Source organism: Canis lupus, chromosome 1 (genome assembly GCF_011100685.1).
Source record: "Canis lupus familiaris isolate Mischka breed German Shepherd chromosome 1, alternate assembly UU_Cfam_GSD_1.0, whole genome shotgun sequence".
Taxonomy (NCBI): Eukaryota; Metazoa; Chordata; class Mammalia; order Carnivora; family Canidae; genus Canis; species Canis lupus.
In genome coordinates this window covers 41,587,868-41,607,372 of record NC_049222.1, presented here as the reverse complement: position 1 = coordinate 41,607,372, position 19,505 = coordinate 41,587,868, and the positions used below count along the sequence as shown (strand labels likewise).

At 41.8% G+C, this 19,505-nt stretch overlaps 1 protein-coding gene across 4 annotated transcripts in view; it reads right to left on the bottom strand.

The window, feature by feature from the left end:
- The window catches only part of PLEKHG1 (pleckstrin homology and RhoGEF domain containing G1), a 224,161-nt gene that overhangs the window by 98,613 nt on the left and 106,043 nt on the right, over positions 1 to 19,505 (bottom strand). The window contains exon 1 of one of the 4 annotated variants that reach the window (XM_038526320.1): positions 8,062 to 8,195. The exons of 2 other annotated variants lie outside the window; for them this stretch is intronic. The gene's annotated coding sequence lies outside the window, so the exon portion shown is untranslated. Of the gene's footprint in view, positions 1 to 3,205; positions 3,330 to 8,061; positions 8,196 to 19,505 lie in introns of those variants that run through there. One more of the 4 variants, XM_038526321.1, reaches the window with a different exon arrangement.

Genomic DNA, 19,505 nt, shown 5'->3' with positions numbered 1-19,505 from the left:
TTGTTCAAACAAGAGGTGAGAAAACCTGAGAAAAAATGAGAAAACAAAAACAAAGAATCTTTTAAGCTGTAAAGTCTGATACTAAATATTCAGGGTATTTCCTAATGGATTCCCAGGTCGGTGTATGGAAATTAAGAGATAAAGTGGCTACTATAGTTGATAGCTAATGCAGCTAATAAGTAAAGTGCCTCAGCTTAGTGGTGAACTCCAGAATTTCTATATTCAAAGGCTCACCACACTAGTTTGGTTAAAAGGGAATTCCTTTAGGGTTTTTTACACAAATGCAACTGTTTTTACCTTTATGGTCAGCTTCAGGGAATAGAGTTTCAGCTGAGGACACTTCCTGGCCTTCCCATCACACATAACAACATGGCAGTGAAGTTCTCCTCGCTACTGGAAGTGATAAGTGCTCCTTTGGGGGTCCGTTTCTCAAGCATTCATCATCATTCCTCCACAATTTTTCCCTTCCCACAGAACCCAGATGTGTCCGGGACCTTGCCTGAACCATGAACATGACACCAGTGCCCCAGAATATGGTAGACCATGAAGACAGAAGACTTGCATTAAAACTGGGTGTGGACATGCCCTGAGCTACCACATAGAAAAGTCTGGTTACCCTGAAGCTGATATGCTGGAGAAGCCATGTAGTGAGACCACACTGACATGTAGAGAGACGCTCGAGGAACCATAGCAGTTCCAGGGCCTTCTGTTTTAGTGTTTCCAGCCAAGGTACCAGCTGTGTGAGTGAGAAGCCTCTGAAGTGACCTCAGCATTGTCATGTCTGACTGCAATTTCATGAGTCCCTGGTTCAGAACCACAGAGCAGAACCTCTTCTGAACTCCTGACTCACAAAACCTGGAGAGATTATAAATGATTGTTGTTGTTCCAAACCACTAGGCTTTGGAATGATTTGTTATGTAGCAAGAGATAACCTGAACAGTCTCTATTATAACAGATTAGCTTTACCATAATATGCTACTGCTCTAACTCTGCATCAAAATTACCCTAAAAAACCTCCCCAAATCAAAACAAACTGAAGCCTCAAAATTCATTCACATGTGTCATTACTTCTTAAAGTTTTATAGGGGAGAAAAATAAACAGAGTGCTCAAAGTTGAACTGTGACTCAGAGACTATGGTTTCTGAATTCTAGTCCACCATTCTTTGCACTTGGATACAAATGCATAAAACAGTAGGGCAGAAAAAAGCGCCTGGAGATCAGGAAATGCACTGAAACATAAGCTCCTTGCATAAAGCACATGGTACCAAGGTGCCAGTAGGGCCTACACAGTGTGTGTGTGTGTGTGTGTGTGTGTGTGTGTGTGTGTGTATGTGTGAAGGAATGAATATGTACCCAACCGTGTTTATAGAAAGAGCTCAAAAGGACGGGCCAGAAATTAGGTTATGACATAACACTCTCTCTTTTGGTTGGAGGGTTTGCATTTCTGCCCTGGCTCTGTACCATCCAGGTTTGTGCTATGGTCTTTGGGTTTCAGATTTCCTCACGTGTGAGGTGGCCGGACTACATGATTTCCCAGGTCCCATCGAACCTTTGGGATGTGACTCCAGCCCCAAGATAAATAGCAAGAGTATCTCAGCTGGAATCAGAGCATAAGCAGTAACTGCAAAATAGCAATTTTCTTTTACATCCCACTGTTGCCAGGTCTTGGATGATAGAATGTATGTCCCTGATTCTGCCAAAGGCTATTAAAAATCTCTATTTTTAATTTCGATGAAAAATCTAAACATTTAGATGAAAAATCAGGTTCACTTTGAGTAGCACCTTCCTGTTAGTGTGGAAATACTAGTTTCAGGGCAGTAACTAAACAAGGATAGCTATATATTGAGGCTCTGTCTGTACTGAATACATTCAGTTCCCAAAACATCTCTGTGCAGTTGAAAGGGAGGCATTAGGCCACATAACATTTTCTGGGGTGAGGGGTGGGGAGGAGGAAGAAGAAGAGGAGAAATTCAGTTGACTAAAATAGCACTCTGAGTAAATAAATCCATCCACAAAGTACACTAAATATTTTCTTAGAGAAAAAGAGGAAGAGAATTCAAAGTGTCAACAATAGAGATCTGAATAAATACATCCATCTTGAAGGAACAATATAAAACTATTAAATGTCATGTCCTCTCAAATTCTTAAGGGCATAGAAAATGGTCACAATATACAGTTTGGTAAAAGGCACGGCTTATAAAACATAAGTACAATGTGATCCCAATTTGGAATTTAAAACGCCGCTGATTTTTTAGCTACCACAGAAAAAGAGTGAAAGGGTATATAATAAAATATCAGCACTGGGTTTACCAAGTAGGAGAATGGGTGATCTTTTTACCTTTGATATTTATCTGTAAACATCACTTTCCTCCACATGTATATTGCTTTTGTAATTTGAAAAAAGTTACTTTAAGAAATTAAAACCACAACTTCAGCTTGTATCACATATTTAAATACCTTATGTTAAAATAATTGGTCTTTATGTTCAATATGACTAATGGAAAAGAATGCCATATATCTTCTTTCTAACATATGACTCTCACTAAATTAAAATAATAAAACAAAATAAAATCAGGTTTCAGTGTGCAACAGTGTTGACTACAATGCATGCCTCCTTCAGCCCAGTTATTCCTCCTAACAGAAGGATTTCTTACCAATAAATACTCAAAATGGAAATTGCATTTACTTAGTCAACTTCGGTTCCCTCAGACTAAATTTCACCACTATAGTTGCTAAGCACAAAATGTGCAAACGTTTATTGTTCCCCCCTGCTCAGCCTGCAGTGAACCTCAGGAAGAAAGCGCATTAAAATACTGGGCATTCGATGCAGGACAACCTGGAATTTTCATTTTTCTCCCCCAGGATCACAAACATCAGCTCTCTAGATATTGCAACCAAACTTTAAGGAAAGATCAAAATCAAACCCAAACAGGGCAAAAACCACTTTAGACCCTGCAGTTCATATGAAGGAAAAAAAAATCACCTTCTAGACTAGTTCCATTGTTGGATAACTTGTTTCCATGCATGGCATTTATAACAGAAGAGCTGTCATGTATCCCCGGAGCTGCTGTCCCTGCACCGTGTGGGGAAGAACCCCCCCGGGACAGTTTCTTACCACGGTGGACCGTCTCAGCTGCCTCAGGAGGGGCACAAGCCTGGCCCGGTGCAGGCAGCGGTTCTTGGGCACATTCCCATGGGCACCTACCTGTGCTCTCCCCAGGCTAAGCCTCAGCGGCCGCCTCCAGCTGATGCAGTGACCTCACCGGGAGCTCAGGCAGGTAAAGCAAGAAGCCTCGACTAGCCCGCGCAGCTCCTCCCGCAGAAATATTGCATGAGTCAGCTTTTATCTCTCAAGACCCAACACACAAAGGCTTTACAAAAACCTGATTTGCAACTTTCTCGCTGCCTTTTCCCCCCTAGTGGGCAGACCACAGACTTCAGCATCACCAAGAGCCTTAAATGAAACATGACATCATTCAATTGAGAAACAGGACAATAGACACCACTGTGGGTAACTGGAAAATGCACACTTCGCTGAGCAACACCCTACGACTGCCATTCTTTTGTGCACATCAAATGCAACCCACACTCGCCTAAAGCGGCTTGGGCTTTACCTTCCTGGCTCCGGCCACCGTTCTCATTAAAAAAAAAAAAAAAAAAAAAAAAAAAAAAAAATTCCACATAAGGATCACGATCTCTGGAGCACTGATATTTTCAAGTTCACTTCCTGAATTAGAAGTGTGTTTCAAAATAAGTGGACACATCTTTCACAGTAAGTTTTAAAGTGAAGTTGGAGGGAGGCAGTGAATAATAAGGTTGGAGGAAGTTCAGACACTTTGTTTCCTTTAACAAGGCATTTAATACAGTTTTAAGTAGGCAAAGTGAAACATGAATATATTTAAGCTTGATTTTTTAAAAAAAAAACAGCGTTTAAAAATACATCTGAAGAAAAGGCATTTCTTAGAAAAGCAATCAAGTTCTGTAATCTTATAATTCATAAATACAAGGTAGTAAAGATGGAATGATCGAGCTCCAACACTTTAGTATAAGAGACCTTCATATTATTTTGAATTGCTATTTCCCTGAGGCCACCTGTCCTTCTCAGAACACCATAGGTATTTTTATAGAAAGACTCAAAATGTTCATAGTTGAAAAAGTTACTGAGTTCTTTGGATGAAGGGTCTTTAAAAGCACAAAATGTAACTGAAAACTGATACGACTGCACCATGGAGTTAAAACTCAAATTATGGATTATGCCCATGTATAGACACGGAAACCTAAACTCTTTCAAAGGATCAAAATCCTTTAAATAGAAGTTTCATTTAAAGCATTTGTTTGTGGTTATGGAAAATAGCATTAGCTGATCATCTTTAATATAGCTATTTCTATCATACCTATTAAGTGATTTTAAACTAACAACATAATAGGATAATGTGCAGTAATGCCTATTTCCTCTTGAATAAGGCTGAACATATGCAGGGCCACTTAAGTAAACTATTTTGATGGAAACTGATCAGTCAGTTCAGAAGTCAACGTTTGGAATGGTTTCCCTCTCACAAAATTCACCTGTATGATGGAAATCGCTAAATCACAGATGCTGAAAAGGTAGTTTGTGAGGAAGGTCCTCCCTGGGCTTTCCCGCACAGTGACCTCCACACTATTATCTCTTGCCCCTCAAATGACATCCCCTAGACTCGTGTCCAAGACCTCTGTTTTTGCTTAGCTAAGAGTCAGCTCAAATCTCATAAGCTCCACCAAACCTCCCACAGCAACTCCAGCCCCCTGCACCTTCTATTTGTTCGATGGCTCTTCATACCATAGTATCACACAGTCTCTTATGTAATTATTGTTTAATCGACTTGTTTCCCGCCTGGATTGTAGCTTGGGGAGCAGGAAAACCTTCCTATACTGTAGATTTGATTTCCATGTGGAAGATACAAAGATCTAAATTCTTAGATGAGGTAGGATATACAGAGGCTCCTGGTTTTCTCTTGACTCCTCTGTATTGTGTTCATGTCTTCAGATCACAGGTAACCAGTTTTATTTTCCACTAAAGTATTATTGCACTTGGATTTTTTTTTTTTTTTTTTTTGCCAAGACACATTTTGTAAAAGCCATTTCTGAGAGATGTTGTGTACATTAGAAGTGAACAAAACAGCAAGGCTATATCCAGTGAGGAGGCTGGGTGGTCTGTAAACGTCTACATTGGACAAGTGACCTGACTTGAAGGGCAGCTCTGTAGCCACAGCACCGGGTATTTGGTCCCATGGGTCGGTCATTTGTCAGTTCACCCCTGTTTCCTGTTTTAGTAAAATCATCAACTTAAGTAAGGAAACACCTTTCCAGTTACTCAGAAGTAGCTGGAATCATTCTCCATCACACCTGCAAACATGGATGGTTCATAGGATTTTGAAGTTAGTCTTTTAAAAATCTAACTTAAAAAAAAAATCTAGCTTTTTCAGAGCAGGGAACACACACACTCTTTTTGCCTTTATATTTATCCAAGTACCACGTACCTGCTAAATGAACTAACAAATGAACAGAGCAGAGGGCCCCCAGAGGGACAATACAAAGATCTAAGGGCAGAGAGGAAGAGAAAAGGGAAGGGAAAGGAACATTTCTTGAGCAACATTCAAGGTTCTTTCACACCTGAGAGCCCAGGAGCCTTCTGTACCTTGGTGTTCCTTTTTTTTTTTTTTTTTTAAATATTTTATTTATTTATTCATGAGAGAGAGGCAGAGACACAGGCAGTGGGAGAAGCAGGCTCCATGCAGGGAGCCTGATGTGGGACTCGATCCTGGGACTCTGGGATCATGCCCTGGGTGAAAGGCAGGCACTAAACCACTGAGCCACCCAGGGATCCCAACCTTGGTGTTTTCTTAAGGCCTCTCTTTGTTCTACCTTTTTCTGCAATGGGTTGGCTTTCCAGTCTTCCCCATCTCTAATCCCACACATCAATCACCCCAATTCTTGCAGGTGCCCTGCTGGACTTTTGGAGCCAAATAAATCCCAAGAGATGCAAAAGGCATCAACATCAGCATCCTTGCTGTTGCTTCCTGTATAATTTATTTGCCACTATTGACAGCAGGTGAAAAGACTGTTTTGCTCTGCAAAATCTTGTTGTAAATGATAGTGAGATTGGCTGTAGATAAACTGCACATTTGTGCCTTATTCGGTGAAAAGATACTCTTATTGGAAAGCAGCTCTTGTCAATTTACTTGCAGCACTACTTACACAATCAGGCAGTATAGGAAAGATTCCCAGTCCCCCCCACCACCACCAGGGGTGGGGCCCCAGGGGTGAAAAAGCAGCACCCACAGGACATGTCTACAGCCAGCAGGCACCAACTGGCTGGCAAGCCAAGTGCAGTCCAGCCCTCTGGCCTAATTGGAGGAGGACCAGAAAGCCCACTATTTAAAAACATCCTTTCCCAGCAATTTGCCGGAGGGCCAGCACTTCACTCTGAGAAACCAGCTCTTTCTGGTTGAAGGTAAAAGTCGCCAGTTACTACTCTCATCTCCCCTGGGAAGGGTTACGCAGTCATTGCCACAGTAGTGTGAGTTAGCCTGTGCGTCCACATCCTTCCAAGGAATGCTACAGGCCTTTTAGGAAGGAGGCCAGGATGGGATCCTCTGGGAGGGCTGGGGAGGCTGACTGGGGGAAGCACAGAGAGCACATAGTTCTAGGGGCTTCCTAAGATCTGACCTAATGGACATCCTCTGCTGACTTTGCAGCCAGGCAACAGCGCCAAGAAGCTGGGCAACAAAGGGTAAAAGAATGTCCTGGAGAAAGGAAGAAGGACAAAGGCACACATACTGTTTTTTGAATTCAGGGCAAGATTTTGCTTTATGTAATCAATACTGGATAAAGCAGATTTAGAAAATAATCTCATATTTTCAGATACAAAGGGCCTGAAACCTACAAGGGGCACTTCAAAACACAACTCACATTTTACACCCGGAGTGTAGTAATTGAAATGCTGGAGCGGGGGCCTGGTTATCTTGTGATTTGAGATATTGCCATTTCAACACATTTCCCAAAACGAATGGTAAAGCCAACTGTTTTCTTTTTTTTTTTTTTTTTTTTTTTTTTTTTTTAAAGATTTTATTTATTTATTCATGATAGTCACAGAGAGAGAGAGAGAGAGAGAGAGAGAGGCAGAGACACAGGCCGAGGGAGAAGCAGGCTCCATGCACCGGGAGCCCGACGTGGGATTCGATCCCGGGTCTCCAGGATCGCGCCCTGGGCCAAAGGCAGGCGCCAAACCGCTGCGCCACCCAGGGATCCCGCCAACTGTTTTCTAAAGCACAGGTCATTGACGAAGCAGTCTTAATAGTTTTAGTCTATTAGTCTTAATATTTTTAGTCTATTAGAACTCTTTCCTTTCAAAGAAAAAGGCACAAGATTATCTTTTTCTAAGTGCATACCACAAAATATGACAAACGTTGAAGCCAGTCGCTTGCCAAGAGGTGCCACACCGCCCCACGGATGTCCCTTAGAAGGACATATTGACTTTCCTCCTGATAGTGAGATGTAATGTGCTAACACCCTTCTGCATCACCAATGTTCATTAAAAATCTATATATACTCTTCTAGACAGCCTACTCTAAACCCAGAAAATGAACCTAACCATAAATTCTGTCTTGCTATTGTTATACAAACCAAGCTATATATTTTGTTAAACAAAAAAGCTAATCTGTTTTTTTAAAGATGACTCTCAAGGTGAAATAATCTGAATGGTAAGTGAGTTTGTCTTTGCAAATTTAAAAAGTGTTTACTCTCAACAGAAGATACGGATCTAAGGCAGACAAGAGCACTCATGTACAGGAGAAATTAAATGAAAATAGTATTTTTTGGTTAGTCTTGAAGCATTGAATCTAAGAATAGAAACCAAACTATAAATAATAAATGGTTTCCAGCACTCAAATCATCCAACTGAAAACATAATTCCTCACCCCCTACTGCACTAAAATGTCAGTAAAGAGTCATGGTCATAAGAATTTTAGAAAACAAACACACAAAGCCCATTATTCACAACACTTTCTGACCGCCAACCCTTACCTTACAATCAAGTCATGCTTTAACTTCTTGATCATATGTCAGTTCGCCACGAACGCGAGCTGAGACCCCCTCGAATGGCAAATATTCTTGGACTTGAAAATTCTGCTGTTTCAGGAGTTCCTCCATGGCCTCATTCCTCTGACTGTATCACAATCATTAGCTCTGTTTTTCACTCTGTGCTTTTATCAGGATATTTTGGTCTTTATTGTCCAGAGAGGATGAAATCAAGTCTTAGCTATTTCTGAACTGAACAATTTTTAGATATCGAGCAAGCAATATGTTACAAATAGTCTCTTGCTTTCCATCCTAGATCAGTCCCATCTTTAAGGACACCATGGGAGGACTCGCTGTGCTAAGCACAATGAACTAATTATCCCTCTAAGAATGCAGTATGTTTCCAGACACATTTTTCTCCAGGAGATAACACACATCTAATCCATTCATAACGAAAGGCATTCAACATGCTCTATACTTCTGAAAACACTCTTTAAAAAAATCTACTTGAATTTTAGAAAGGGCTTGGATACTTTATTGATAATCTGCAGTACAATTTTCCAAAATAATAATTAAATTAAGAATTGATTCTTGTTTCAGAGTAACAACCATGGAGGCTCATAACCTTTATGTGAGCTTGCAAAACCATTTCCCATGCTGGCAGAGGAGAGAGACAAAGCCTCATGGCCAGCCTTCCCCCACAACTCCACGGTGATAGAGTGATAGGGAAGGACATGGCCAGGTCGACATCACCAGCTGCACCCCTATCTTGTAGACTCGGGGATGCAAGGTGGGTTCAGAGAGTTGATTATCAAAAGCAGCAGAGGTGAGGACTAGGCTTGTGGGGTGCCCCAAGCTGCATGGAGCAGAATGAATCTGTTCTGAACTGATTCTCAGTCTTCCCCATGGTTACTGCCATCCTTTGGAATCACCATCATCCATCTCCTTCCCCCAATCCCAAGGCTACCTTCAATATCGTAGTGGCTGACAGCTTAACCTCTGAAAGCAAATTGATTTATTACAGGGGACGCTACCTAATTCTTGGAACTGAAGAGGGGTCTGTTGGGTTATTCACGGGGCCTCCTGCGTCAAGTCACGAGGTCAATCCCATTCATGTGGACACTTATAGAAGGCCAAGGATAGATCCCACTCCAGGAAAGCAGAACTTACTTTTCTCTAAAGGAGTTGAGATGATTTATTACTTTCCAGGATTTTCCTTTTTAAACTAAAGAAGGCAAAGAGAGCTGCCGAGTGAGATGTATATGACTACGATGGTCTCAAACACTTATCAGTTCTTTGCTTTTTAGAGCTTTGGCACACACACGTTGACCCTTCCTCTCCCTTTACATTTTTTCTCCCTTCATATCGAAGCACTCACCCCCCTAACTGGGGACCCAGTGCTGGTTCTGTGCTGGGCTCAATGAATGGACCCTGGCTCTGCCTTCTAGACGTTCCTGTCTAGAGAGACTGGACAAACATCAGAGTTAGTGACAAGTGTGACCAGTGTTATGAGTCAGATGTAACAAGAACCATATACATACGGATCGGCTCTATTTTCCTAAACTGTCTTTCCTCCTATTTTCAAGCTGCCCTTCAAGTCATATTAAAAGTGGATAGTAACTTTATGTTGACAGTGAAATCAAGCTGCCTTCTCTAAATTTCCCTTCCAGTCTTGGAGAGGGAGCTCCATTAGACTCATCTTTCATCTTATATTTAATTACTTGGTAACCAAGCTGAGAGCCAAATTTGCTGGAAGTTTTTGTGAGTCTAAACACTTGCCTACTTCCCAGTTCCCACAGAGATACATGAAGTAACTTGTTTATGTTAGGAGAACAAAGGAAGGGAAACAGAGCTCTCTGTTAGGCTACAGGTTTAATCTTAATTAGGCCAAGAAACAAGTGTAACCCAGTTTACTTTGGTTTATTCAAATAGAAATTTTCAAATCCTATACAAGTACATGAAAGAAAAAGAAGGGGAAAAAAAACAAAATATACCAGCAGTTGAGAGGTGCGATTATGGGAGAGACCCCCCTCTCATTATGCACTGTGATCTAGTCTCTACAATCTCTTTCATGAATATGTAGTATTTGTGTAATCAAAGTAGAGGAGGCACCTGGGTGGCTCAGTTGGTTAAGTGTCTGCCTTTGGCTCAGGTCATGATCCTGGGGTCCTGGGATCGAGCCCTGCATTGGGCTCCCCTTCTGCCCCTCCCCTCACTTGTGCACTCTTGCTCTCAAATAAATAAATATAATTTTTAAAAAAGAAGAACAAAATTAATTTCTGTGATAGTTCGTCCCTTGTGGTGACGCCCTCCCCCCATCTTTTTCTGCCTTGCTCTGCCCAAGCCTGCTGGTGGGCTTTCTACTGGGTTTGGCTATTGGGAAGCCCCAATATTATGAGGTAGGAGAGGGAAAGGGGACATTTCTTCCTACTCCCTGGTTGATTAGGGGCCTGGTGTTTATCAGTGGCTGCATCAGAAGCAGCCCCACCTCCATGGTTCCAGTTCTCATTGGGTCTCCTTGTCCATTGGGGGTCCCTGTGGGTCATCCCCAAGAACAGTGGTTTGGGCTGCCTGCTCTTGCTGCAGTCTTTGGGTGGGTCACACTCCTTGCTGGCTCCCTTAGCCACACCACCTCTAATGAAGTAACCCCTTCATTAAATTCTCCATTTGAGCCAGTTGAGCTAATTCAGTTTCGTTTTTAGGTACCTGGCTGATATACAGACTTCAGAGTCTCTGGTCTGAAAAGCTGATAGCAGTTTCACTTCACAAGCTTAGTCAGAATGCTGACCAGAGCTTTTTCCTGGGGGCATACTGCCAAATTTTAGCCCTTTAGCCCTGCTTGATTCATGTCAATGAAAGAGATACTTAATTAGAACATATTCTAGGCCAGAAACATGTTTTTGAATTTGGTATCTATTGATATAATTCATTTCCTCAACAATATTTATTGAGTAGCTATTATGTGCGAGGCACTCTTAAGCACAAAAGATATACCAATGAACAATAATAAATCCTACCTTTGGGACACCTGGTGGCTCAGTGGTTGAGCATCTGCCTTTGATTCAGGGCGTGATCCCAGGGTCCTGGGATAGTGTCCCACATCGGTCTTCTAACAGGGAGTCTGCTTCTCCCTCTGCCTATGTCTCTAACTCTCTCTCTGTGTCTCTTATGAATAAATAAATAAAATATTTTTTAAAAATTCCTGCCATTATGGAGTTTATTTTTGAGTGGGAGATACATGGATTTTAATCCTAGGACAGCAGTATCAGTATTGGAAAGATACTTTGAGTTTTTCTAATCTAATCCCTTATCTGATGTCCAAATTACCACCAAACAGTTCACCAGATACGCCGGTCTCTGCTTGCATCCTGTTAGTTACCAGCCGTTTGATCCCTGCTCAGTTAGTCCATCACACGTTGGGCAGCCCTAATCTTTAGAGTGTTTTCCCACATATAGCTGAATTTCTTCAAGGACCACTTCAGGAAAACATAAGACAAATCACACTTCACCTCCATTTAAGTTCATTAATTATTTGAGAGGCCATCAGGTCTCCCATACATATTTGCCTCTTCATTCCAATATTTATTGTCTACCCTAAGTGATTCCTGGAGGCAGGGTTCAGTGGGGTGGGAGTGGGCAGTTGCCTCTTGTGCCGTGGGGAGTGTGCTTAAAAATGGCAATCCCCTGTGACCACTTTCTCTGTGTGTCTCAAGATCTTGCTTTCCTATGGCTTCCACCAAAGTATTTTCAGAATTTTAATCTTTATGCCAATTTGCTACTATTAAAAATGTTGTAAAGATACCATTCCTCTGGAAAGTAAATGTTCTCCTTGCTCCTCTTAAGTCATACTTTTAGGTGCAGCAACACCCTGTCCCCAAAAGGCACAGGGTGTGGTCAGGAAAACAGACACTAGACCATCACACAAAGAAGTGATGAATTCTATGTGAGATGTATACTATGCAAGGAAGGCATGGCCTGGCATGGAAACATGTAAAGGAGGCACCAGGCCTGGTTTGGGATGGTAGGGAAGCTTCTGTGGAAGGGATGTGTGAACTAGCTGGCATCTGAAGGCTGAGAAGATGCTAACCTGGGGAAGCCAAAAGAGAGAAGAGACTGTCCACATGGTTTTAGGTCCTCTAAGTGCAGACTGCTAGTATACCTGGCATTTCACCAGCAGTGACCACTGAGCCTAGATTTTTCCCCTGGATAATCTTGTTTGCAAATAAACTGTTGCATTAAATAACTATGTTTAGTGTAACAATGACTCCATATTAAAGTATCTTCTAGTTTCTTTCTCTACTCTGGGGTGATGCCTCCTCCATTCTGAATGTATCAGCCACTCTCTTCTTGGGTTTTCTTCTGCCCCCTCCAGATACTAGGCAGAGCTGCTTAGACAATAACCAGGACTCTGTTCTTGCCCAATCACTTGGACAGCAAAGGGGGCGGGGGGGGGGGGGGCAAATAAGGTATGGTTACAGTGTATCACAATGTAAATTTCCTCACCCAGCATTTTCATCAAAGTATAATCAGATTCAAATGAACATCAGAGGAGCCCTAAAACAAGAAGGGTCACAAAATAACAGACTGGGGGAGTGGGTCACCCCACTAAGTTTGTCTTACTAGTTCCAGGGGACTTGTGGATTGACCATATGCATTTGAGTCTTGAGTACTTCCCATGACCTGTTGGTCCCCTTTCCTAGGAGATCCAAGGCCAGAGACAACTTCCCACTACTAGTATGGCTCCAAGCATGACATCTACTTAAGAGTCTACATATATTAGGATAGAACAAAATGGCAGACTCCAATGAATGAAGCTGCTTTAGAGTACTGGGGAGTTAGATTTTTATAATGACCACTAGTTATCTTCCTAGTGATGTAATAATGAAAGCCATTCCCCAAACAGAAGTTACTTTGTTCAATCTAAACCATCATTTACTGCTCACGAAATGATATGTGGAAAGGACACAAGATACAGAGTTGAGATGTGTGGAATCTTAGCTCTACTGATAATTGTGTCATCTTGGGCAAGTCACTAACCTTTCTAGGTTCCAAATTTCTTCTGGACTAGTAAAATGAGAACTCAGGAGTCTAGGACATTTCAGAATGCTTTTAAAATCTATAAGCCTAAAATTCCACAGTTAGCGGTGATATGTTGACATGATGACCCACTTCTTAACTCCTTAGACCTCCTCTCTTGAGGCTCTTATATAAGTTGAGGATCTTAAATGTGGTCTGACTAGTGCAGTCAGATAATCATGACTTGATGCAAAAACCAGGAGCATGAGGCATTTGTGCAGGGAAGCTACTTTAAATTACCTATAATCCCTTATGTGGTGTCTACCTTAACTCAACTATTATAACAGAAAGATTCCCCACAAAAATTTTTAACATCATCATCTAATAGTAGACCAATGTCTAGCATCACGATTATGTTTTTTTTTTTTTTTTTACAATTATGCTTTTTACTTATTCACTGACATTATCTCCACTTTCTGCAAGATTGCATTCTGGAAACCAGGTTAGGATGGAGATTATCAAATAGCTCAATTTACCTTAGAAGTATATAATTTAGGCTTGTATTCCAATCAAGTACCAGCCCAAATATACTCCTGGAACAGTGGTAACATAAAAGTCAATATAACTGTACTACTGCAAAGATTATGCTCTTATAATACACCGATAGTGAAAAGTTATGGCTAGTTCTAAGTTACCCTAGGAGCTAATATACTTTACATACATGCAATTATGGTGATTAGAACAAATTCACTGTAATAGGTGTCCTGGTTGAGGCTCCATGGAAATTGGGTGGAGAGAGGGGGACAGAGTGGGAAGAGAGGAGGAGAGAGAAAGAGTGGGAGGAAGGGAGAGGACAGGTAACTTAGCTGTGAGATTCTTCTGCTGAAGGGAAGAAAATGTAAGAGGAAGGGAGGCTTTTCCCCATAAAGAGAGAGAGGTGAGCACCAGCAGCTTTAGGACCGGGGATGGGTGGCCAAGCAGGTGAGCAGAAGGAGGGAGTGAGGTCTTGTCCCAGTGCCAGTGGGAAGGGACACAGAACTGGCAAAGTTCAGTCTTTTAATGTGACTGAATCCATACCCATAGGGCTGGGAGACCTGCAGTGGGCTGAAGGCTCCCTCCGAAGTTAGGATCTGAGCCTGAGCAGGAATAGTGTCACCTGAAGACTTTCTTTAAATTCCTTTGAACTGATGAACCAAATTTTGAACGTCAGGATACTTCCCATTAATGTCCAGACTTTTGGGGCACCTGGGTGGCTCAGTGGTTGAGCACCTGCCTTCGGCTAAGAGTGTGATCCTGGGGTCCTGGGATCAAATCCTGCATCAGGCTCCCCACAGGGACAGGGGAGCCTGCTTCTCCCTCTGCTTAGGTCTCTGTCTCTTTGTCTCTCGTGAATAAATAAATAAAATCTTTTAAAAGTTAAAAAAAAAATCCAGACTTTTTTGTTTGTTTGGGGAGGAAAGTACCAAATGAAGGGACAATTAACATTAGTTACCACTGGTCAAACATTTGTGCTTAGCAGCAATGATGGTGATGGGGGGTAGGCGGGGGAGCCGCACTTGCTTCCTTTACTCTGGCCATGCACTTTCCCTGTCTGTCCCCCCATCCCTGCCACCCTCTTCAGGATTATACCCATCCCCTCACTCCCTTCCATGACCTGCCTGGCCCTGGAGCCTGGAGCCATTTGACTCTGGGTTACATGTAGGGACACATTTGGACACTACACAGTACACTAGGTAAGAGTCCTAGGATGATCAGATGACTGGAAATAATCTGGTGAGAACAATTTCTTTCTCTGCAGTTTGTAAGTCATATAAAAATGAAACAAAGAATTTAAAATATCACCTGTTTGTTATTCTAGAAATACTGGGGGTGGGGTGGGGGTGGGGAGTGCTATAAGACCAAAAACCACCATGGGAAAATTTAGTGAAAGGAGTGAGGGATGTTTACAGTGGAGGGTGGGCAAAATGTCCACTGCTTGTCAGGAAATTTGAATTGTCTCTACCACTTAACCTTATCAGCTTTTGTTTTTGTTTTTCCACTCTCTATCTGTTAATCAAAATTGCTATCCTCCCACGTCTTTGAGCAGCCTACGACAGATTGATAAAGTTTAAAATTCGTTCAGGGTCTTAATGAAAGAATTACAGCAGAAGAAACAATTTAATTGGTAAATCTGCCAAACCAAATACCCAAATAACTGGTATTGGAGTTTTGACATTTAAAAACCCCAGGACAGGGATGACTGAGTGGCTCAGTGGTTGAGCGTCTGCCTTTGACTCAGGTTGTGATCCCAGGGTCCTGGGATCGAGTCCCACATCGGGCTCCCCACAGGGAGTCTGCTTCTCTCTCTGCCTGTGTCTCTGTCTCTCTCTGTGTCTCTTGTGGATAAATAAGTACAATCTTAAAAAAAAAAAATAACATAAAAACCCGGGGACAGTAAGACAAAAAACCACAGTCCCAGAAGAATGACACATTGAGTCATCTGGCAACACGTGGGGGTCCCTACCATGGACAGACCCTTATACAAGTATGGAAGTGGGGATTTGTTGGTAGATACTTTTCTGATCAAACCAAGATCAGCTATAAATGTCAAAATCAACATATCAGATCCTCATCTCCTAGAACATTACTTTTGTTGTAACTTTAGAAAAAAAATAATAGGGCAGAAGTTAAGACTTAGAAGTGGAGATTCTAGTCCCATCAAAATAAATGAAGACCGTAAGATTGGGTTTACTGGCAAGAAAAAACAAGGAATAAACAGTCCCCCTAACTTGGAAGAGCATTTGTGCATTTTGACACAGAGCATTTAAGAAGACACCCAGAGGCATTAGTTAATCATCAGCATTTTTCCTAGAAAGGGGAAAAAAACCCCATCCTGCACCCCATACCAGTGTTTATTTCTTTCTGAACCCTGGAGATAAAAATTTTAATACACAGAGGCTTCAATGAGGATTTACGTGCATACCCCAGTCTTTCTGAAGAAGAAATGTCTCTGATATGTGATCTCTTCCCTCAGGAGTACCAGGAGGAGGGAATTGGTGAGGGGGATAGGCAAACAAAACCAACTACTTTCCCCTAATCCTACTGTGGCAGAAAAGCAGAAAGCTAAAAGCTTCCCTGAGGGAAAAAGCTACTCCAGACTGAGATGGATCAAGCAAGTTTAACAAACTTCAGACTGCTTAACTTGCTTACATTTCTCTTGACGGTTTTTGAAATGTGTTTATGAGGCCACGTGTTTTCAGCACACCTCCTAGCTGGCTCCCTGGGGTTCAGGCTCAGGTGGGGCTAGACATTCCCCCCATGAAGGACAGACACAGGGAGGCCTGAAAACCCCCAATCCAGGCCAAATGAGGATGGGTTGGTACTCGTGTCTTTTTTCTGGGCTGCTTCTCTGGGAACTCTGTGACAAGAAAATGTTAGAGAGCAGGGATTCTCTCTCTCTTCTGTGTCAATAAATCCCATTCCATGGTTTTATTTAAAAAACAAATAAACAAACCAACAAAGTTCTTCCAAAGGTGAGCTAAATTTATATTCATTTCATGAATTTATAATTCATGAAAATGAGTGCCCTAATGCCCTACCTTCCAGATATACTTTGCATTTCATTCTTTTGTAGACATTTAGAGATTTTAATCTACTTAGATACTTTAATACATCAGTGACCATAATGGTGTTGTACACCAAATACTTGACAAATGAAGTTGGTGACTTAGTACAAACTCTAACCCAGTATTTTTTCAGGAGTGGCGCAGTACCTCCTAAGTCACTGATAAGGACTGAGTTGTGCGCTCCTCACCCCCAAATTCATATGGTGAAGCCCAACATAATTGTATTTGGGGATAGGGCCTTGGAAGAGGTAATTAAAGTTTAATGACATCATAAGGTGGGGTGCTAATCTGATAGGACTGGATTTTTTTTAAGAAGGAGAAAAGACCATAGAGATCTTTTTCTCTCTTTGCTCCCACCCAAAGCAAAGCCATGTGAGGACACAGAGAGAAGGCAGCCATCTACAAGCCAAGAAGAAAGGCCTCACCAGAAACTGCCCTGCTGACACCCTCATCTTGGATTTCCAGCCAGTAGAACTGGGAGAAAAGAAAGGTCTCTTATCTAAGGGACCCACACTGGGGTATCCTGTATGTGAGTCAAGGCAGATTAATATAATCACCATCAGCTTGTATTTTCAATAAGCCACCAGATTGTTGGGCCCCTGACACGAAATAGGGATCTTTAGGGATGGGATCCTGGAATGGCCATTGGTCACGAACTTTCTGGGTGGTATTTGTCATTGTGAAGGTTGAGAATCATTATTTCAGGAAGGAGCTCAAGGCTGCCACTAGCTCCCAAGGCCCCCTTCAGCCTCCTCTATTCCACCACCCCAAAGAGGAAAAGTTTATGGGGTCAATGATCAAATAGACCTCTCAAGCACTTAAAATTAGGTTCTCCAAAAGGGAGATAGATTATAAGTAGAACTATTCAGAAATCAGGTTGGAGCAAGAGGTGAAGTACTTCGTAGGAAAATCCACATCAATTTCATACTTAGGGGGATCCCTGGGTGGCGCAGCGGTTTGGCGCCTGCCTTTGGCCCAAGGCGCGATCCTGGAGACCCGGGATCGAATCCCACATCGGGCTCCTGGTGCATGGAGCCTCCTTCTCCCTCTGCCTGTGTCTCTGCCTCTCTCTCTCTCTCTGTGACTATCATAAATAAATAAATAAAAATTTAAAAAATTTCATACTTAGGCTGGTTCTAGAAGGACAAGAGGAACTGTTGAGACCCACATGAGATCAGTTCAATTCCACTGTAGGACATCATGTAAAGATTTGGTATGAAGCAAAGGTAAAGTTTAAAGTACCTTTGTGCTGTGGCCACATCCGCCTGTATGGGCCAGAGTGGAGGTGGTTGGTTGGAACTAGGGGTTAAAGCTTGGGACCCTTGCTGTCTCTTCCCTTTCCTCAAAGAATCAACTAAGATTGAGTTTCGATGTCCTAAAAGGTAAAAAATGGAGTTGAACCATCAACCATTGAGGATACTTTTGACTCTGAAAATCCAGGGCCTATAGAAAATAAATATTGTTTATTGTTATACTCTTGTAAAAATCACTCATGAAAAATCATCAGAGTGAATTTTCTACTAAGTCAGTCAAACTGAAAAATATGAAATTGACTTATACTGCCAGGAATAACAATATATAAGCAAATTGAAAGGCACTAAGTACATTCAACTATATAAAAATGCTACACAGAATCCTGCAAATCTTCAAAAATCATGATATTAAACAACAATCAAACACTATTTTAAAAAATGGCATATTCTCTGGAGGGTGAGCCCAGGTCATGAGGATTTTTTTTCTTAAAGTGAATTTTATCTATTGCCAAGATAGACAGCCATGGCTAGACTGCAAGAATGTTACCATACCTCCAAATTAAGATAAAATTTAACAAAAGAGCAGAATATTTTCTAGATTTAAAAAAAAAACTACAAGAGTTACCCTTGAAGTAGAATAGGGCTTTTCTAATGGACAGAATAAAATTGTGTTTTAGGTATTGAGTCAAAATCTAAAAGCCCCTTTGGGGTGACTGGTTGGCTCAGTCAGTTGAACATCCAGCTCTTAATTTCAGTTCAGGTCATGATCTCAGGGTTGAGACTGAGCCCCGAGTTGGGCTCCATGGTGAATGTGGAGCTTGCTTAGGAACTCGTTCTCTGCCCCTGTCACCCCCATGTGTGCACACTTACTCTCTCTCTCTGAAAAGAAAAGAAAAGAAAAGAAAAGAAAAGAAAGAAAATATAATAGCCAGTAGATAATACAGTAGATAATATACTAGATAATCTGTGTATTCTAATTTGCTTTGATCTTAAAATCATGGGAATGAGGTCTGTAGAGAGAGAGGGAGTATGATTTTCTCCACTGTAAGTCTGAAAACTTGGGTGTGGCTTTCCCTCGCCGGCAGCTTGGTAGCTCTCCAAGAACACCAGTCATTTTCTCATCTGAAGGCCACACAGACAGAGGGAGAACGATGAAGATCAAAACGTAGGTCTAGGTGAGGTCCTTTGATTTGTGTGGGCACAAATGAGAGAAGCGCTGTTGATGCTCAGAAGCTGCCAGTGCCCTTCAGAAAGTGCTCCCCACACTGGAACTTTTGAGAAACACTGTGTTGTCCCATTTTGCTTGTGAATTAGTAGAAGATGTCTGTGTCTCATCTGTGGAAAGTTTAGTTTATATTTTAAAAGTATAATAACTACACTAGGGATGCTGAAGAGTGAATTACGGAGAGAAACACAACTAAGCTTCAAATCTGGACCTACAACTAACTTACCGTATGATCATGAACCTGAGTTTCAATCAAGCTTGGTCTCTTTAAAATCAGGGACCATCTGGGGGCACTGGGTGGCACAGTCAGTTAAACATCTGCCATTGGCTCAGGTCATGATCTCAGAGTCC